This window comes from Anser cygnoides, chromosome 3 (genome assembly GCF_040182565.1).
Source record: "Anser cygnoides isolate HZ-2024a breed goose chromosome 3, Taihu_goose_T2T_genome, whole genome shotgun sequence".
Lineage (NCBI taxonomy): Eukaryota > Metazoa > Chordata > Aves > Anseriformes > Anatidae > Anser > Anser cygnoides.
In genome coordinates this window covers 81,446,575-81,466,749 of record NC_089875.1, presented here as the reverse complement: position 1 = coordinate 81,466,749, position 20,175 = coordinate 81,446,575, and the positions used below count along the sequence as shown (strand labels likewise).

The window sequence follows — 20,175 nt, the reverse complement described above, 5'->3', positions numbered from 1 at the left end:
GCTGCTCGGGGATAGGCTGGGCATCGGTCAGCGGGTGGTGAGCAATTGCATTGTGCATCACTTGTTTTCTTACACATTATTATTATTAATACTATTATCATTATCACTATTATTATTATTATTGTTATTATTATATTCCTGTCTTAATAAACTGTCTTTATCTCAACTCACCGGCTTCACTTTCCCGTTTCTCTCCCCCATCCCAGAGAGGGAGGGGGGAGGGTGAGCGAACGGCTGTGCGGTGTTTAGCTGCCAGCCGGGTTAAACCACAACAGTTGTTTATTTGTTTGTTTGTTTTGCTAGCTTTACTAGGAAGTTAAGGAATATAGAAATAAAGCAGAATGCTCTGACTTATTTAATATTTCTCAAAACTCATGTTACCTATATTGTGCTTGTTGGTATAGAAGCTTTAATTTTTATCACATTTACTGTGTCTGCTATCAAAAGATTAGTGCCTGCAAACAGATCCCTACTTTTCTGGAATCATCTTGCTTATTCTCTAATATAACCCAATAATATAATATCAGCTGTGCCTGATATAACCCAATAATCGAGGCTTTGGCTATAGCAATAAGAAGGGATAGGTAACTCCTAAGAGCAAATTATTCCATTTCAAAACACCTGTCCAAGAGAAATGAGATACTTCAGTCTCTGAAGACATCCACCATAAAATACAAAAGTATTGTAGATTAGTATTTTATACTAAACTTTTAAGTGCAGGTGAGTCCAATCTCCTATCCTTCCCTAGAGCAATAATAATATACAGCATTATGAGATGTGCAAGCAGTCCTTCAGCTAATTAGAAATTATTCTGTTCTACAGACATAGAAGTTGTCGGCATCAGCAAGCATCTGTATTAAATCATAATGCAAGCTCAAACAGAAAGTGTTAAGCGAGTTACATTCTACACTCTAACATCTTTCCTGCAACTTTGAATGTTCTGAATTTACCCTTATGATATAGAAAGATAAAGAAGGTAGAAAATCTGGGAGAAGAGAAAACAAAAAAAAAAACAAACCAAGCAAACAAAAAATACCCAGCAACTAACAAACATATGAAAAATAGAAACTTATGTAACCCTAGATTCTGAAGACAGCCTTGAATGAGACCTTGAACATGAGATGGATTGAGTTGTTCTGTGGCTCCATTTGCATTACTTCCTTGTTTGTATTTGTGCTTTGTTCAAGCTACCTTAAAGGTCTCCCTTCACCCACTGTGTATATATTGGCAGCACTAAATACAGGTGGATATTTCCTGTTTGCATTCCTCAAACTAGAAATCTTCCAGCTAATATCTTGAGGACAGAATGGGTGATTCAGGAAAAATAGACAGAGGTGATATTCTACAAATAATTTCACAGTTAAGCATGGATAAACATAACTCATTCACATGAATTTAGCTATTCTTATATTCAAACTGTGGTTTCTTGAGTATGAGTAGGATAATTTATCTGATCACTTGCTTCTGAAAAAAAAAAAAAAGGGAGGGGGGAAGGAGAAAATGTATTCCCTTTCCTTCTTTTTCCTCTGCTTACACCTGCTGCTTCTTCTAGAAGTATGGTCATTCTCATGTGAGACCTGGCCTTCATAGGATCTTTCAGATCACCAGCTCAGAATAGGAAACTATCTATGTTTTTCTTTGATTATGGTTCATTTTCTGCCAGGCACCAACAATAGCTCACAGTTGGTAAAAAAATATAGCTTGAGTTGGAACAAGGTTAGCAGTGAGAACGTGCACCTGGGAATCACAAGGACAAAGGCTTCCCTCTTTCAGTGGAGATAAACACTTAGATTATCTCAAATTGATGGGAAATACAGCTGCAAGTTGTGATTTTGTGATCAGTTTAATACAATCGAAGAACATTCTGCCATATGTTCATACTACCACCCTCTGTCAACACTGATAATGCAATGTAAAATTATGCCAGCAAATAGTAAATGACTAGGTTTCTATATTAAGATCTGTATAGTTTCTTCTGCATAGGGAATCAAACACGAGTAAGGTAAATCTATGGTTTGTATTTGTTATTTTGGACTACTGAATTCACAAAGCGTCTAAAACAGTGGCAGAACTACTGGAAGCACACTTTTAAGACCTGAACAGTGTTTCCAGGACAGTTGTCAGTGTGATGGCAGCATAAAAGGTCACCATAGTACTGTAAATGTTTAGCGATGCCATAATATTAGTACACTAAGCAGCTTTGCTGTTTCAAGTGTATGTGATCAAATAATGAATTTGAAGAAAATAAAATCATAGAATATCCTGAGTTGGAAGGGACCCACAAGGATCATCTAGTCCAACTCATGGCTCCATATGGGACTACCTAAAAATTAAACCTATGTCTGAGAGCATTGTCCAAATGTTTCTTGAACTTTGGAAGGTTCAGTGCTATGACCACTGCCCTGGGGAGCCTGTCCCAGTGCCCAACCACCCTCTAGGTGAAGAACCTTTCCCTAACACCCAGCCTGACCCTCCCCTGTCACAGCTCCATGCCGTTTCCTCAGGTCCTGTCGCTGTCCTCAGAGAGCAGAGATCAGCACCTGTCCCTCAACTCACCTTGTGAGGAAGATGCCATGTGGTTTCCCATCAGTCTTCTCTAAGCTGAAACATCTTAACTCCAGTGGCATACACTGCATATATAACATTCTCTGGAAAACGTTAAGTGGCTATTCCTTCCAATGTATCTTTCCTCTCAACAGATTTGCCTTCCTTAAGACTTCCTTGAAAGTCATCTTCAAAGTGAAGTGCAATAGCAATAATTCTCTTCTTCTACATAAATATATTCCTGTATATTCTTCAGCAACAGATTGACTAATAAAACCTTGTGCTGCATAAAAATAGGTAAGGTGTATAACAATGATTCACTTGAAGACACAGTTGATTCTCACCTTATCTGTGTGTGTGTGCCAGGATGTCTGAGACTTTACAGTTGTACTGAAACACAAATACAACATCAATTTAATCACTATAACATCTTGCTGGGATTTGTCTGACCCAACTTTTGTGAGACATCAGGTTTAAGACATCATCTCAGTTTCCACCAAAGACAAGTAGAATGAATCATTCTCTGTGGAGTCCAAAGTGTCTCTATTTACCAAAGAAGGTAGAAGACTAACTTTGAGAGTATGCCTAGCAGAAGATTAGTAACATTAATCTTTTGTCTGTAATAAATTCACTGCTTCATGTAAATGGTATACCTATTAGCACTAGTTTTGTATATAACAGGCTAAGTGTTTTTTGTTTGGTTGGTTTTGGCTTTGGTTGGTTTTGGCTTTCTTTTTCTTTTGGTTGTTGTTGTTGTTGTATTTGGGTGTGGTTTTTCCTTGTTTGTTTTGTGGTATGGTGTGAAATACCAAATGAACTGGTTCCTACTGTATCTGAACAGAAGATGATAACCCTTTTTATTGGTATAAACGAGCAGAATCATCTCATACAACAATTAAAATCTTCCTTTTTCTGGTATAGGAAGTGGAAAGAATGTTCTTGAAGTAATCCAGCAGTAGCTCGTTGTGAGGGTATGTTGGACTTATCTCTTGTTAACAACATTTCTCCAGCTTTTGCTATGCTGGACAATGTGGATCATGTAAAGTTTCTGCTTATCCTTTGTGTTATATATAAACAAAACATGGATGCACTAAAGAATGAAAAGCTTCATACTTGGTGGCTTTTAATGTGTTACAACTACTTACAGAATGATAAGAAATTTGACTTTTAGGTGATAAATCAGTAATTAGAAATTAGACTTGTTCAGTTGGAATGGACCTGCAAAGATCATTGAGTCCAACTGTTGAATATCTGAAAGGTTCTCAAATTTTAAAAATTAATACCTGTGCCTATTTGTAAAGAGAAGGATTTGCCCTTAAACTTCTGAAAAGTGGGAAAGTGAGATATATTCTATCTGTTTTGCTGATGCACTCAACTTTTAGATCAGTGGGGCATTGTAGTAGCTGCATAATGGGTTTTATGGAATGCTGCCTCTGCAGTTTATGAGCAATAGCTGATAAATGGTGGGTAATAATGAGTAGTTTCCATTACATATATTTAAGAAATCAATGTCAACACTTTTAAAATAAAAGAAAACATTGCTCAATTTATACATGTAGTATTCAGATTGTGTGTGATTGCTTCACACTGAAACACCTGTGGGGCAATTCTTTTCTTAATCAAAAAGAAAAAGAAAAAAAAAAAAAGGAAAAAAAGGGAACTGCATATATAGTCACTGCCTAGTTAACACAGTGATGATACAATATATCAGCCCTTTCTCTGCACTCAAACAATTCATTCTGGACTTAATCCAAATAAATCTTTTAACAGAAATGAATACAAAAATATCCAATATCCTGCATTAATATTTTGGAAAAATGTAAAAGCCCCCTGATTCCCCAGTGCTTTCTTAAGACCAATACTGTAAATAGTATTTCCGTTTTAGCAATGATTTTTCTAAGTCACTGATAAAACTGTTGAAGTCCTAAGAAGCACGTTATCATCAGCAGCCAACACACCTTATCATACTCATCAATCAGAGGGGGCTATCCATTGTAGTGTGTGACTATAGCACAGTCACCCTCTGGGCAATCATGACTTCTCTTTAGATGCTTGTGCTGCAAATCACTCAGGAATGGCAGCTCTTTTGTGAGCAGAGATATACATATCCACACACAGAGCAATATCCCCTGAACTCTCTATCTGCAGCCACAGGGGACTGGGAGGACTGATTGACTATGAAAGTCTTCTCTCAGAAAAATCATCTAAATTATAAAGATTGAAAGAAACAGATCCCACATGTGCTTCCACATGCCAAAATGGGGCCTTTTCATCCATACTACAAAATGTTAATGCAAATAATGTGTTTAAATAATCGGATCAGGAAACAGAATTACAAAAAATCAGAGTGATTTTTTTCCCCTTTGCTTATGCACAAATACAAACTTTAACATTAATTTTTGAAAAATTCCTCAAGACGGTTTAATATGCAAAATTCAAAGATTAATGAAATGCACCTCTACATTTATTTTCTTGTTGTTGTATGTGCTCAACAGGACAGTTAAATTTCCTACTCTATAAACACTGTGTTTATATTAAAAGCTTTTACTTAGTTCATATCACTATACACTGCAATATAAATATAGTTAACCATAAATTCTCCTGTTTCTTTTTGTAGATTATGCAACTGTTACATACTGTATTGAAAAAAATAGAAATAATATATAGTAGGATTGAAAGGTATTTTTGAAATCATTTAGTCCTAAATCCCCTCCCCCTTTTCACTACCCTGAAATTAATATACTGAAAATGTAATTGTCTTTTTATAGCATTAGAGTTGTCACCTGAGACCATCAAAAGAAGTCCTTTTCTACTGAACTGATGAAATTAAGAATGTCTGCCTCTTCAAGAGGGGAGAAAAAAATCTGTGAATACCTGTGGGCTGCTGAGTTTAATTGAACCAGTCTGGTAATACTGTATGAATGAAGCAAAGTTTCACTGTCTGACTAATTGCCTGTAAACTGCATTTCATTATCTTTTTCTCTTTCCTTTATTGTTACGTAGAACTCTGAGTTAGCAGAATTATGAATCTCAGATAAAGAGAAATTATCTAACTTGTGGTCTATGTATGATATCATATTTGCTGGCAAAAGACATTGAGAGAAATGAATTTATTGTGTAGAGAACAGTTTTGAGAATTCCGGGGGGGGGGGGGGGGGGGGGCGGGGGGGGGGGCAAGGAATAAAATAAAATAAAATAAAAAAGAAAACATGAAAATGTCATTTTTTTTTTCTTTGTAGAATTTGTGTGCATAGATTTGGTTTACCTGTTTTACCAAAAGCCTGTATTTTGCAACTCCAATCAGTTTTAAAATTAAAAAATAAATTAAAATAATCATTCCAGCTTAATATCTGTGGTGGTTTTACTTGGGTGGGTGACTGAGCTCCACCACAACCGCTCTCTCACTCCCCCTCCTCAAAGAGGAACGGGGAGAAAATACGATGAAAGGGGCTCAAGGGTTGAGATAAGGACAAGGAGATTGCACAGTAATTATCGTGACGGGCAAAACAGACTCAGCATAGGGAGATAGTAAGATTTATTACCTATTACTAAGAAGCTAGAGAAGTGAGAAACAAAGGAAAGAAACCAAAAGCACCTTCCCCCCCCATCCACCCTCTTCCACCTCCTCCCCTCAAGTGGCGCAGGGGAATGGGGGAATGGGGGTTATGGTCAGTCTATAGCGCTTCTTCGCCGCCGCTCCTTCTCGGTCACTCTTGTCCCCTGTGCTGTGGGGTCCCTCCCACGGGATGCAGTCCTTGCTGAACTGATCGGGCATGGGCTGCCCACAGGCAGCAGCTCTTCAAGAACTGCTCCAGATATGGGTCCATACCACGGGGTCCATCCCTCAGGAGCAAACTGCTCCAACCTGGATCCCCCACGGGCAGCAGCTCCTGCCAGGCCACCTGCTCCTGCATGGTCTCCTTTCCACAGGCTAGAGGTCCGGCACGGAATCTGCTCCGGCAGGGGTCTTCCACAGGCCGCAGTCTCCATCAGTGCAGGTCCACCTGCTCCACCGTTATCTCTTCCACGGGCTGCAGCGTGGAACCCTGCTCCACCGTGGTACTCCATGGGCTGCAGGGGGACAGCCTGCTTCACCATGGTCCTCACCACAGGCCGCAGGGGACTTCTGCTCTGGCGCCTGGAGCACCTCTCCCCCTCCTTCTTCACTGGCCTTGGTGCCTGCAAGGCTGTTCCTCACTCCTCTCACTCTCCCAGCTGCTGTGTGGCGCAGCGTTTTTTTTCCCTGTTTTAAATATGCTCTCACAAAGGTGGAAAAACATCACTTATTGGCTCAGCTCTGGTCAGCAGTGGGGCCCTTACAAAACATGGGCCAGCTTCTAGATCCTTCCCACAGAAGCCACCCCTATGGCCTCTGCTACCAAAAGCTTGCCACATAAACTCACTACAATATCATATTAATTAGTGTTATTAAAAATGTAGAGCACAGTCTTAATATGTCCTTAATTTGTGTCCTTCTATGCCTTTAACAAATTAAGAATATTATGACACTTCCAAGCAGAGTACTATGTTAAATTGAAACAAATAATGTTAGGGGGAGAGGATTAAAAAAAAAAAAAGAAAAAAAGCCATGTTGTAATTCTCATCAACAGTAGGTCCAGTAATAAGTATACTGCTTAGAAAAAAAATCCTTTTTTGATGTAAACTTTGGTAGTAACAGAAAATTCACCACAAGTCTGCATAACATCTTTTCAAGATTATTTGATGTCGCACTGCATGCGTATTGCATGCGTATGCATGCGTATGCATGTGTATGCAAAATATGCATATTAATCTAACTTCAGTTTTGTAATCAGAATGTACCCAGCTTGAAATTCCAACCTTCTATAATTTGTTTCTCATACAAGCATTCAAACTGGGATATAGTCACCTTCTTTCTGGTACATAAGGATGAATTCTTGATTCTCTCAATAAAATGCATGTTTGCATTAGTTCAATGTGCTAATCATGCTTGTTCTTTTCTGATTGTTTTCCTGTCTGTTGTAGTCCTACAATCGTGGACAAAATTTAAGACAGCAAATGGCTGTTACTAGTGTGCTGATGAAGGAGGCAATATCTTTCTTGCCACTTTGTGATACTTCTCTGCTCACAGATCTATAAATCTGTTTAGATCTATAGCTGCTCTACTGTACAGTGTACCTGTGTCTAATGGATAATTCACTATAAATATCAAACCCTCTGCAAACTCCCTTCCTGTACCTGAGTAGACTTCCCCACACAGGTCGCATTTCCTGCATTCTTTTTCATGCAACCAGGATTGCATCTGGCTGTACTTGTAAACTGTATATTTAAGCCCCACTTTACCAAGTGGTCCAGACTGCGTTTTGTTGGGAGAGCCTTTCCACTGCTTATCATTCTTTCATAAACTTTCCCACATTTCTCCTTCTTGATAATTGGTAAAACTGTCAAGCTGTGTCAGGTCTGAAATCAGTTCCTGAAGGATTCCACTGGAACATGGTTCTTCATGATGGTTTCATTTTTGCAATTGGATTTGAAAGCCTGTCATTTTTACATATTCCTGTATTACATGAACTTTGTGTCACTCTTGTATGGGTCTTCTCATGTTACTTATTCATGTGGAAATTTTGTAATTTTTATCACCATTCCCTAGAGCTTAAATTAAATTTGAGTTCTACATTTTCTGGGTTTTCATAGCATCTTTTTGGAACTCTTGACATATACTTTCCTTCCTTCCTTCCTTCCTCCTTCCTTCCTTCCTTCCTTCCTTCCTTCCTTCCTTCCTTCCTTCCTTCTTTCCTTTCCTTTCCTTTCCTTTCCTTTCCTTTCCTTTCCTTTCCTTTCCTTTCCTTTCCTTTCCTTTCCTTTCCTTTCCTTTCCTTTCCTTTCCTTTCCTTTCCTTTCCTTTCCTTTCCTTTCCTTTCCTTTCCTTTCCTTTCCTTTCCTTTCCTTTCCTTTCCTTTCCTTTCCTTTCCTTTCCTTTCCTTTCCTTTCCTTTTTTCCTTTCCTTTCCTTTCCTTTCCTTTCCTTTCCTTTCCTTTCCTTTCCTTTCTTTCCTTTCCTTCCTTTCCTTTCCTTTCCTTTCCTTTCCTTTCCTTTCCTTTCCTTTCCTTTCCTTTCCTTTCCTTTCCTTTCCTTTCCTTTCCTTTCCTTTCCTTTCCTTTCCTTTCCTTTCCTTTCCTTTCCTTTCCTTTCCTTTCCTTTCCTTTCCTCCTTTCCTTTCCTTTCCTTTCCTTTCCTTTCCTTTCCTTTCCTTTCCTTTCCTTTCCTTTCCTTTCCTTTCCTTTCCTTTCCTTTCCTTTCCTCCTTTCCTTTCCTTTCCTTTCCTTTCCTTTCCTTTCCTTTCCTTTCCTTTCCTTTCCTTTCCTTTCCTTTCCTTTCCTTTCCTTTCCTTTCCTTTCCTTTCCTTTCCTTTCCTTTCCTTTCCTTTCCTTTCCTTTCCTTTCCTTTCCTTTCCTTTCCTTTCCTTTCCTTTCCTTTCCTTTCCTTTCCTTTCCTTTCCTTTCCTTTCCTTTCCTTTCCTTTCCTTTCCTTTCCTTTCCTTTCCTTTCCTTTCCTTTCCTTTCCTTTTTCCTTTCCTTTTTCCTTTCCTTTCCTTTCCTTTCCTTTCCTTTTTCCTTTCCTTTTTCCTTTCCTTTCCTTTCCTTTCTTCCTTTCCTTTCCTTTCCTTTCCTTTCCTTTCCTTTCCTTTCCTTTCCTTTCCTTTCCTTTCCTTTCCTTTTCCTTTCCTTTCCTTTCCTTCTTTCCTTTCCTTTCCTTTCCTTTCCTTTCCTTTCCTTTCCTTTCCTTTCCTTTCCTTTCCTTTCCTTTCCTTTCCTTTCCTTTCCTTTCCTTTCCTTTCCTTTCCTTTCCTTTCCTTTCCTTTCCTTTTTTCTTTTTTCCCCCCTCCATTCTTGAAATACACCTATATTAACAGAACCATAACTCTCCTGAAGGTGTGGTGCTTATAAGCACATCAGTTGCTTATGATATTATTTTGTGTCTTTTGGTTTAGAGATATGGAAGAAAGAGGATGTGTGCAGTGCATTATTAAAACAATATTTTAATGAGATATTTTATTTAATTGTCACCAATCTTAAAAAGGTGTCTACTTTTCTTTCTTCTCCCTTCAAGCTTGATGATCAGGCAGCCGTAGCATTAGGGTGGAAGAAACATTTTTTGCCTTTATTCTAGATCTTTCCAAGGCTTAGCCCAGGACAACCAGGAAGGCTACCTTAACTTGTTTGCTATGAATATGCATAATACAGAAGTGCTGGGATGCTTATTTGATTTAAGCAAAAATCTCTCTACCTTAAATAATTACTCATCTGATTATAACACTACTCAGACATCAGAGAGTTATCTGTGTGCTCTCTTGTGCCAGAAAGATTCAGAAAATAATTGTTTGTATTTTCCTTCCTTATTTTCATTTTCATTTTATTTCTGATGTTTTCTCATATTGAATCCTATTAGATAGTTGTCAGCTTTTTATAGATATATAAGCACAAGACTATCAGGGAGGTCAGAAAATATATTGCTGTTCAACCTACCACATAAATACGTGTTGAAGCCTTGTCATCACTGGGACTCAAACATACTTGTATGCTAAGTACTTAAAAGGTTTGCAGAACAGAGGCTTTAGTAGGAAACATATAGCTCTTCTGACAGACCTCATTACTCTACCAAACTACTTAGTTATCTGACAAACTGCGATAATTCATGACTGAAAAACATGCGACAGAAACAAACTCAGAGTGGTAAACTTATTTCATGAAATATAGTAAAAAATTGAGGTGATAAGAAGAAAATATATCTCCAAGGCTTTGACTATTCATAAAAGCCTAAATAACCAACTGAGCACTTAGCGGTTTATATTGACTGAACTGAATCTCTGAACTTTCAGAAGGTTTTTTTTTGTTTGTTTGTTTTTTTCTCCGTATTATTATTACCAGAGAGAAATAGAGAAAAAAAATATTTAGTGAGCCAGTTCTTTAGTAGATTATTAATGAGAGACAGAATCTTTTAGATCTAGGTCATCAGTTTTCATCTAATCCAGTTTTTTACAGATTCATGGATTTCCAGACCAGAAGAACCACTACATATACTCATCCTGCATGACACAAACCATAGAATCTCAACCAATGTCAAGCACTTACTAGCTATTAGAATTAAAGACTAGAGTATAAAGACAATTTTGTTGCTTTACTATGACTACTGAGTTGACTATATTAAACCACCTTTCTTTAGAATAATATTGAATAATAGAGAATTTGTGCACAAATTCTCGTTTGTCCACATTCTGCCATTGTTGTTAACCAGAATGGGTAGTATTAGCCACAGTGCCAAGAGCACATAGAAAATAAACTGCTCAACATTGCAGGTGATTCTTTCTGTTCTAAGTTACAATGGAATCAATTGCCTCTGTTGGAATTTCTTACAAGTGTTGCACTGGCTTTATAATTTGCATTAATCAGAAGAAAGCCTATCAGAGTTCAATAAAAATTGTTCAGAATATTTAAGTGGGAATGTTTTTCATTCAGGAAAGGCAAGTGTCTTTAATATGAAGGCTTTCAGAGGAAAAAGGAAAGGGAAGGGAAGGGAAGGGAAGGGAAGGGAAGGGAAGGGAAGGGAAGGGAAGGGAAGGGAAGGGAAGGGAAGGGAAGGGAAGGGAAGGGAAGGGAAGGGAAGGAAGGGAAGGGAAGGGAAGGGAAGGGAAGGGAAGGGAAGGGAAGGGAAGGGAAGGGAAGGGAAGGGAAGGGAAGGGAAGGGAAGGGAAGGGAAGGGAAGGGAAGGGAAGGGAAGGGAAGGGAAGGGAAGGGAAGGGAAGGGAAGGGAAGGGAAGGGAAGGGAAGGGAAGGGAAGGGAAGGGAAGGGAAGGGAAGGGAAGGGAAGGGAAGGGAAGGGAAGGAAGGGAAGGGAAGGGAAGGGAAGGGAAGGGAAGGGAAGGGAAGGGAAGGGAAGGGAAGGGAAGGGAAGGGAAGGGAAGGAAGGGAAGGGAAGGGAAGGGAAGGGAAGGGAAGGAAGGGAAGGAAGGGAAGGGAAGGGAAGGGAAGGGAAGGGAAGGGAAGGGAAGGGAAGGGAAGGAAGGGAAGGGAAGGGAAGGGAAGGGAAGGGAAGGGAAGGGAAGGGAAGGGAAGGGAAGGGAAGGGAAGGGAAGGGAAGGGAAGGGAAGGGAAGGGAAGGGAAGGGAAGGGAAGGGAAGGGAAGGGAAGGGAAGGGAAGGAAGGGAAGGGAAGGGAAGGGAAGGGAAGGGAAGGGAAGGGAAGGGAAGGGAAGGGAAGGGAAGGGAAGGGAAGGGAAGGGAAGGGAAGGGAAGGGAAGGGAAGGGAAGGGAAGGGAAGGGAAGGGAAGGGAAGGGAAAGGAAAGGAAAGGAAAGGAAAGGAAAGGAAAGGAAAGGAAAGGAAAGGAAAGGAAGGAAGGAAGGAAGGAAGGAAGGAAGGAAGGAAGGAAGGAAGGAAGGAAGGAAGGAAGGAAGGAAGGAAGGAAGGAAGGAAGGAAGGAAGGAAGGAAGGAAGGAAGGAAGGAAGGAAGGAAGGAAGGAAGGAAGGAAGGAAGGAAGGAAGGAAGGAAGTTTGCTTATTTTTTTGTTTTTCCAAAAATGAAATTGTAGAGTTTTGTTATTGTGGAAAAAAAAAAAAAGGATTTTTTAAAGGATTTTTTTTACCCCAATGCAGGGTGGCTTTTTTTTTTTTTTTTTTTTTTTTTCACGGAAATTAGAAGCAGTTCTGCATCCAGCTTTCCAATAAACTCAGATGAAGTTATTCTGCATATCTTATTTCTCACGGACAAGAGGTAGTTCTAATTATATTTTATGGTATGGATTTCTTTGTGGAAGAACAAAGATTAAGTAATATTTCAACTCAGGGCAAAAAAATGAATAATTCCAAACACAAAAGGGATTTTTACTTGTTCTTTGTTCCCCATGAAGTGAGTGGAAGAGAATATTGTTTCAACTGTGGGTGGAACTAAATATTTCCTTTTTTGGTAGATAAGATCTATTATCTCATTTGTTTTCTGCTATCTCTAGTTTAGGCTATAAACTTACATAGTGTTTGTATATTTATTTTAATTTAAAAGCCAGTATCACATACTATTTAGTATAGAGATAAAACACAATTACATTTCATTCTTGCATCTACATAGTACATGTCCACATATTGACTAAATGTATTGATGTAGAGCAGTGTGGCAAGTTTTTTCTTCTAGACTTTAAGACTGAGTTAAAAATCTTGCTTTCTCTGTAATCACTGAAAAGAGGATAAAACTCTCACTGCTTTTCATTGGTCCTGTTCATTTGACATGCAAGCTAATTCAAACATGCTCTAGGAGTAGCCTGGATCCTGTAGACAGATAAAGAGGGGTCACAATGTGTAATGCCTTCTTTGAATCAAGGGAATTTCAGTACTGACAATCTGTTTTAAAATATGAGTATGTACATCTTGTATACATTGTAATAACCTTTTATATATATATATGTATATAAAATATTATCATCTTACATGGACAGAAGCTACCTTTTCTTTGTTTCAGGAGCTAGTGGTGTCCTACAGTCCCTCTGAACATTTCGTTCCTAAAGCAATTTTTTTCAGGTCTGCTACAGGAGCTGAAGGAGAAGCAATCCAATGGAGTCTGTTCTTCCTGTTATTTCCAGAGGGCCAAAGGAAGAACAAAATTCAAAGACCTTTTTCTGACAAACAGTTTGTCTGGCTACCTAAAAAAGTACTATAGTATTATTCATATTTATATGTTATTTTTTTGTTTACTTGTATTTAGGAATTACACCAGCCCTACCGGAATGTTTGAGAAGACCTGCTCCTTGTACATTTTCCTTTTTTTTCTTTTTCTCCTTTTTACCTTTTCTATATTAACTATTATTTAACCTTACTTTTTATATGTTGTGAACTCAAAGCATCCCTTGATGACAATTATATAAATGGGGATAAGTGTAAAGGATGGTGTCATAGAGGAAAAACACGCAAAAAGCTATTGCACTGGTAGTCTAATGAAACTAATTTATTAAACAAGAACTGCAAGTTCTTCATCCTGTTTAAAACTGAGATTGTTTTAATTTGGGAGCCTAAAGGGATGTTTTTTAAAGCTTCAAATGACACCAAGATACCTAACCCCCAGTGAGATTTAGCAGAGTTAAAAATCTACTGCAACTTATGCCTTCAACATTTTCCTGTTCATGTGGATTTAAAGGGTTCAGACAGCATCAAATTTAAGGGCATGAGACTGAACATATTACAAATACCAAACTATACATAGAGATATTCCATTGGTTTATTCTGCTGAAGAATTCTCAAACGCACTAAATACTATTATATTGGTTGTACATGAAAAAAAAAAAAAAAAGTAACACATGCTTCACAGATATGAAACATTCTCATTGTAAATTTTTTTGTATCTTGTATAAGGCAAGAAAAAACATGTATATGTTTTCTCTGCCAGCTTTATGACATCCTGCTTGTTATTTTCCATACAGTTAATACAACAAATGTTTGGACATGTATTTTGCGATGTAATATTGTAAATCTTTATAACCGCTCAGAAAAAAAAAAAAAAAAAAAAAAAAAGCTATAAAATTGAGCCCTACAGGGTATCAGGTCTGCAAAGCAACTTAATAAATTTTAAGGCAATGGTACCAAGACAGAAGTTTAGTTATCAAGTTATTCTTGATTATGGTGTTTTCAGAAAGGGCAATAAACCCCTGGAGGCTTTCGAAACATACGGGAAGTGATAGGTTTTCCTGTTTGTCTATAGTTTTCCAGTGTGGTCTGTGGTTTTTTTAATAATCATGAAGGAAAGTTTATATAAATCAGTTGCTTTTAATGTCAATGCATTTTCTGCTTTTCAGAAAAATAGTAAAGCTGCCTGAACAAATTGAAAATCTCTTTCATTAAAAAATTTAAAATGTCACCATTGTGGTTTTTTTTTTTTTCCATTTTGTGAATTCTATACTTGAATTATTATTATTTTTTCTTTTACATCTTCAGGATTTGGTTTACCATGATTGAGTTTGATCTTTCAAACTTTTCCACTTTCAAAGCTGCCTTTACCATTTGCTTTCTTTTTCAAAACCTTTTTTTTTTTTTTTTTTTCCTCAAGGAAAACATATGCTGGAAAAATCTTTCATTTACTGACAACCATAAGTTTTAAATGAAAACTTCCAGTTGTCTATATTCTACCCACTGCTGATTAAGAGTTATTTTCATTTTAGTACAATGAGAAAATGCATTGGTAGAACAATGCTAAGAGGAGCTTTTCCAAATATTTCACCTTGATCTTCAGTTTTACCTATAAAGTTCCTATTTGTACATATTACTTCTGCATCAGCAATCTCAGTGCTAGATTGTGATTTCAGATACTGCTTCTAAAATAGTATCATGAATAAATTGCATCAACCACAGATTAGTAGGACTCAGTTCTAGCTTTTGCATATTGCTTTGCTTATGTTAGGAAGTAATCAATGTTCAGTATACTCAGTGCCTTGCACAGACAACATGCTCCAGACGGGATATGATAAGGATACCAGTCCTGCTTAATTGTTTGAGCACATGTATAAATTTGTTATCTCTAAGAGCATACGGCTCCAGGCTGTTCTAATACTTCGCATACACACACACAACATTGAAATGTGAGCACTCTGTGTACAGGCAGAGTTTGTATATATCATTTCTGTCAATTTTTGCACAGCAATATATAGATCTTTGTCACTCTATGTACTGCAGAGATAAAGCTGTACAAAAACAGGCCTAGGGTCCTAAACAGAGATTTTAAAAAAAAATAGTTTTTTGGAATACTTTCACAAAGAGAAAAGTTTTATTGCACTACTAAAAAATACCATCACAAATTATCATTTTACTTCCACTGAAATATCGTTTTTAACAGAGGGACACTTCAAAATTAAAACTTGCTCTCTTAGCATGCAAGCTTTTCTCTATAGAGAGGGCCATTGCTGTTCAAATGAGTCTTTGTTTGTGTAACTTGCAAAAATGACTTGGTATGCCTGCTTCTCTTCTTCCTCCAGAGAGGAGACATAGAAAGTTGTCCTGGTGTCAGCTAGGATAGAGTTAATTTTCCTCCTAGTAGCTGGTAGGGTGCTATGTTTTGGATTAGGATGAGAAGAGTGCTGATAACATGCTGATGTTTTAAGTGTTGCAGAGCAGTGCTTACACTAAGCCAAGGACTTTCCAGCTTCTCGCTCTGTCCTGCTGGTGGGCAGGCTAGGGGTGCAGCAGGAGCTGGGAGGGGACAGACCAATTATTATTATTATTATTATTATTATTATTATTATTATTATTATTATTATTATTATTATTATTATTATTATTATTATCCTGTCTTAGTAAACTCAAAATAAAATCTCAACCCACAGGCTTCACTTTCCTGTTTCTCTCCCCCATCCCAGGGAGGGAGGGGGGAGAGTGAGTGAACGGCTGTGTGGTTCTTAGCTGCCAGCCGGGATAAAACCACAACAGTCCCTTTGGTGCCCAACGTGGGGCACGAAGGGTTGAGATAATGACAGATCTGACCAGAGTGTGTTAAACTAAAATTGGTATAAGTATTAGACCTGTTTAATAGTTGCTAGTCACAATGTTGATTGCTTTGATCTCAAGTCTGCTGTGCTTGTTTTCCAAATAGAGTTTTATAGCACGTTACTTTCTGTATGTGCTCCCTGTCGCGCTGTTTATCCTTTCCGGGCCCCAGTTTAAGATTGTTATGGTACTGTGCGGTGTAACACTGGCTTATGATATGATGAAATTGCTGGTCATGAGACTAACCTGGTATGTGTACTCAGCACTGACGTCGACTCTATACTTTGGAAACCATATCTTGGAAACTATTAACAATTACACCAATTGCCTTTTATCTTCAGGGAGCCAATCTGTGGAGGGGAGAGGGGGAGATATTTTTTCCTACTTGTTCACTCTCTCTTTCTCCTTCACCCCCCCTCTTATCCTCTGAGCTAATTTCGATAGTTCTTCAAGATGTTGAATATCCTTTGGATACTCAGACCAGCATGTTGTTATTTATGTCTCCTGAATGCACATCAGATTTTGTTTAAGGTTAAACAGCTGCTTAGGAATCTCACCCAGAGATCTGTCCTGAGGCGGAATAATTGTGAGTGGCAGGGAGGGTGTGAAGGATATGGGCAGGTTCCTAGAGCAGTGGGCACCTCCAGTGTTTTGCAAATTCACCCCTGAACAACTGCAAAATCCTAAAAAAAATGGTAGAATGCTTGAAAAAGGGGTGCCATTACTTTGGCAATTCCAAAGAGATACAAATCACTGCAGCATGCTGGGGTCTGGCCTATGCCTATCGAGCTGCAATTGATGCTACTATAAACTTAGTGACAGACACTGCGGCCACTCCAACCCCTGCAGCCACTCCAACCGCTACGATGGACCCTGCAGCCGCTCCAACCCCTGTGGCCGCTCCAGCCCCTGCAGCCACTCCAGCTCCCGTGGCCTCTCCAGCTCCTGTGGCCTCTCCAGCTCCTGTGGCCCCTCCAGCTCCTGTGGCCACTTCAGCTGCTGTGGCCACTCCAACCCCTGTGATGGGCCCAGTGGTTGTTCCAGCTCCTGTGACAGGCCCAGCGGTCATTCCAGCTCCTGTGATGGGCCCAGTGGTTGTTCCAGCTCCTGTGACAGGCCCAGCGGTCATTCCAGTTCCTGTGATGGGCCCAGTGGTTGTTCCAGCTCCTGTGACAGGCCCAGCGGTCATTCCAGCTCCTGTGATGGGCCCAGTGGTTGTTCCAGCTCCTGTGACAGGCCCTGTGGCTGGATCGTAGAAACGAGCTGTAGAAGTGCAAGTTGCCCCTGCAGAGTGTATTCCAACCCCTGTGGCAGGCCCTGTGGCTGGGTCAGAGAAACAAGCTGTAGCAGTGCAAGTTGCCCCTGTAGACAGTGTGAAAATATGGTATAGAGATTCAGGTCCTCTAGAACGCAGAGAAACTTCTGCTAAGACTAAGTACAGGGAAAACGAGGCCAGGCCATCAGAGGAACAGGAGGATGAAGATGAATATGTCAGAAAAGCAACAGTAACTACCCGAAACCTATACCAGCGTGAACTACAAGATGTGCGAAAAGATTTTGGTCGATGTATAGGTGAGCAGCTTGTCACCTGGCTGCTCCGGTGCTGGGACACCAGAGCCAATTGTCTGGAATTAGAGGGCAGGGAAGCCAGGCGGCTGGGATCCCTTCCTAGAGATGCAGGCATTGACAAAACAATTGGAGATGGAACACCACCTTACAGCCTCTGGAGGCATCTCATGTCAGCTGTGGAGGAAAGGTATCCCTTCAAGGAAGAACTTGTATGTCTACCAGGCAAGTGGACCACTATGGAGAAGGGAATCCAGTACCCGAGTGAATTAGCCATACGGAAGGTGATTTATAGGGACCTAGACAACGAACAAATATCCACAGATCCAGATAAAGTCAAGTGTACGTGACCCATGTGGCAGAAGTTTGTACGGAGTGCACCATCATCATATGCCAGCTCATTGGCAGTAATGGCTTGGAAAGAACATGAGGAACCCACAGTGGATGAATTGATTAGAAAACTCCGGCAGTACGAAGAAAGTCTCTCCTCTTCCCTACAGGCCTGTGTCACAGCTGTGGAGAAACTTTATCAAAAGTTCCACCAACTTGAAGAGAATTTATCTTCCTCCCCACCTGAACAAACCAGTGTCCACCAACTAAAAGAGAATACTTTGGAGAAACTATCTGAAAAGGCCCACCAACTTGAAGAGAGATTATTTTCCTCCCCACCTGTACAAACCAGTGTCTCAGCTATCAGGGGTATGCGTGACCATGGAGAGGACATGAGAAAATGGGATGGAAAATCTACCTCGACCCTAGAGGCACGGGTATGTGAGTGGCAAGGAAAAACAATGGGGAAAAAGGGGTTCTCTGAGAAGCTTGCTGCTCCAACTTCCAGCAGGCAGTCCTTCAGACACGGAAATGAAGATTCTGACCAAGATTAGAGGGGCCCTGCCTCCAGCCAGGGGGAGGAAAGGGACAATCGAGTTTATTGGACTGCGTGGATTTGATGGCCTGGCACGTCAGATGCACAGAAGTATAAGGCTTTAGTAGACACCGGTGCACAGTGTACTGTAATGCCATCAAGCTATAAAGGGCCAGAGCCCATCTGTATTTATGGGGTGATGGGGGGATCCCAGCAGTTAACTGTATTGGAGGCTGAAGTGAGTCTAACTGGGAATGAGTGGCAAAAACACCGTATTGTGACTGGCCCGGATGCTCTGTGCATCATTGGCATAGACTATCTTAGAAGAGGATATTTCAAGGACCCAAAAGGGTTCCGGTGGGCTTTTGGCGTAGCTGCCTTAGAGACAGAGGACATTAAATAGTTGCCTACCTTGCCCGGTCTCTCGGATGACCCTTCTGTTGTGGGGTTGCTGAGGGTCAAAGAACAGCAGGTGCCAATTGCTACCACAACTGTGCACCGGCGGCAATATCGCACCAACCGAGACTCCCTGATTCCCATCCATAAGCTAAATCGCCAACTGGAGAACCAAGGAGCAATCAGCAAGACTCATTCACCTTTTAATAGTCCCGTATGGCCAGTGTGAAAGTCTAATGGTGAGTGGAGACTAACAGTGGACTATCGTGGCCTGAATGAAGTCACGCCACCGCTGATTGCTGCAGTGTCAAACAGGCTAGAACTCCAGTACAAGGCACGGCAAGCAGTCACAGTGGTGGTGGGCTCTATAAAAGGGGCAGGGGGGTGTAGCTCAGTGGTAGAGCATATGCTTTGCATGTATGAGGCCCTGGGTTCAATCCCTGGCATCTCCACTGGCCAAAAGGACTGTTGTGGTTTTATGCCAGCTGGCAGCTAAGCACCACACAGCCATTTGCACACTCCCCCCACCTTGCTCTCCGGGATGGGGGAGAGAAACGGGAAAGTGAAGCCTGTGGGCTGAGATAAAGACAGTTTGTTAAGACAGGAAAATAATAATAATAATAGTAATAATAATAGTACTAATAATAATGTGTACAAAACAAGTGATGCACAATGCAATTGGTCACCACCCGCTGACCGATGCCCAGCCTATCCCCGAGCAGCTGCCCCCCCCCCATCCCAGCTAGCCACCCCTATATATTGTTTAGCATGACATCAGATGGTATGGAATACCCCTTTGGCCAGTTTGGGTCAGCTGTCCTGGGTCTGTCCCCTCCCAGCTCCCGCTGCACCCCTAGCCTGCCCACTGGCAGGACAGAACGAGAAGCTGGAAAGTCCTTGGCTTAGTGTAAGCACTGCTCTGCAACACTTAAAACATCAGCATGTTATCAACATTCTTCTCATGCTAAACCAAAACATAGCACCCTACCAGCTACTAGGAGGAAAATTAACTCTATTCTAGCTGAAACCAGGACAAAAGTGAAGAGTAAATTTTGAGACATGTTTTGATTTCATATTCATATACAATATTCTACTGAAGTCAGAAATCTTGTACATGTGTAACCAAGAGTTAAATGTGATCTCTGCCATCTACCTATTATGGATGCTGAGGGACCTACGTGAATAAACCTTATGCTTGACTTCTTTTAAAAGTGAATATAAAAGGTAGCAGTAAATTTAAGCCCAAAGGGAGTTTTCCACATTGTACTATATGGATTTTTCATTGTATAATACTCATGAAAATTGAACTT

At 40.1% G+C, this 20,175-nt stretch overlaps 1 long non-coding RNA gene and 1 other non-coding gene across 2 annotated transcripts; both read left to right on the top strand.

Moving 5' to 3' along the window:
* The first annotated feature begins 4 nt into the window (after positions 1-4).
* LOC106035367 (uncharacterized) lies at positions 5-5,681 on the top strand. The gene is made up of 4 exons (XR_010830455.1): positions 5-37; positions 3,466-3,515; positions 5,162-5,223; positions 5,313-5,681. It is a non-coding gene; the product is annotated as an uncharacterized lncRNA (long non-coding RNA).
* Positions 5,682-19,245: 13,564 nt separating this feature from the next.
* On the top strand, positions 19,246-19,317 carry TRNAA-UGC (transfer RNA alanine (anticodon UGC)). Its single transcript has one exon. It is a non-coding gene; the product is annotated as a tRNA-Ala (tRNA).
* The last annotated feature ends 858 nt before the right edge of the window (positions 19,318-20,175 follow it).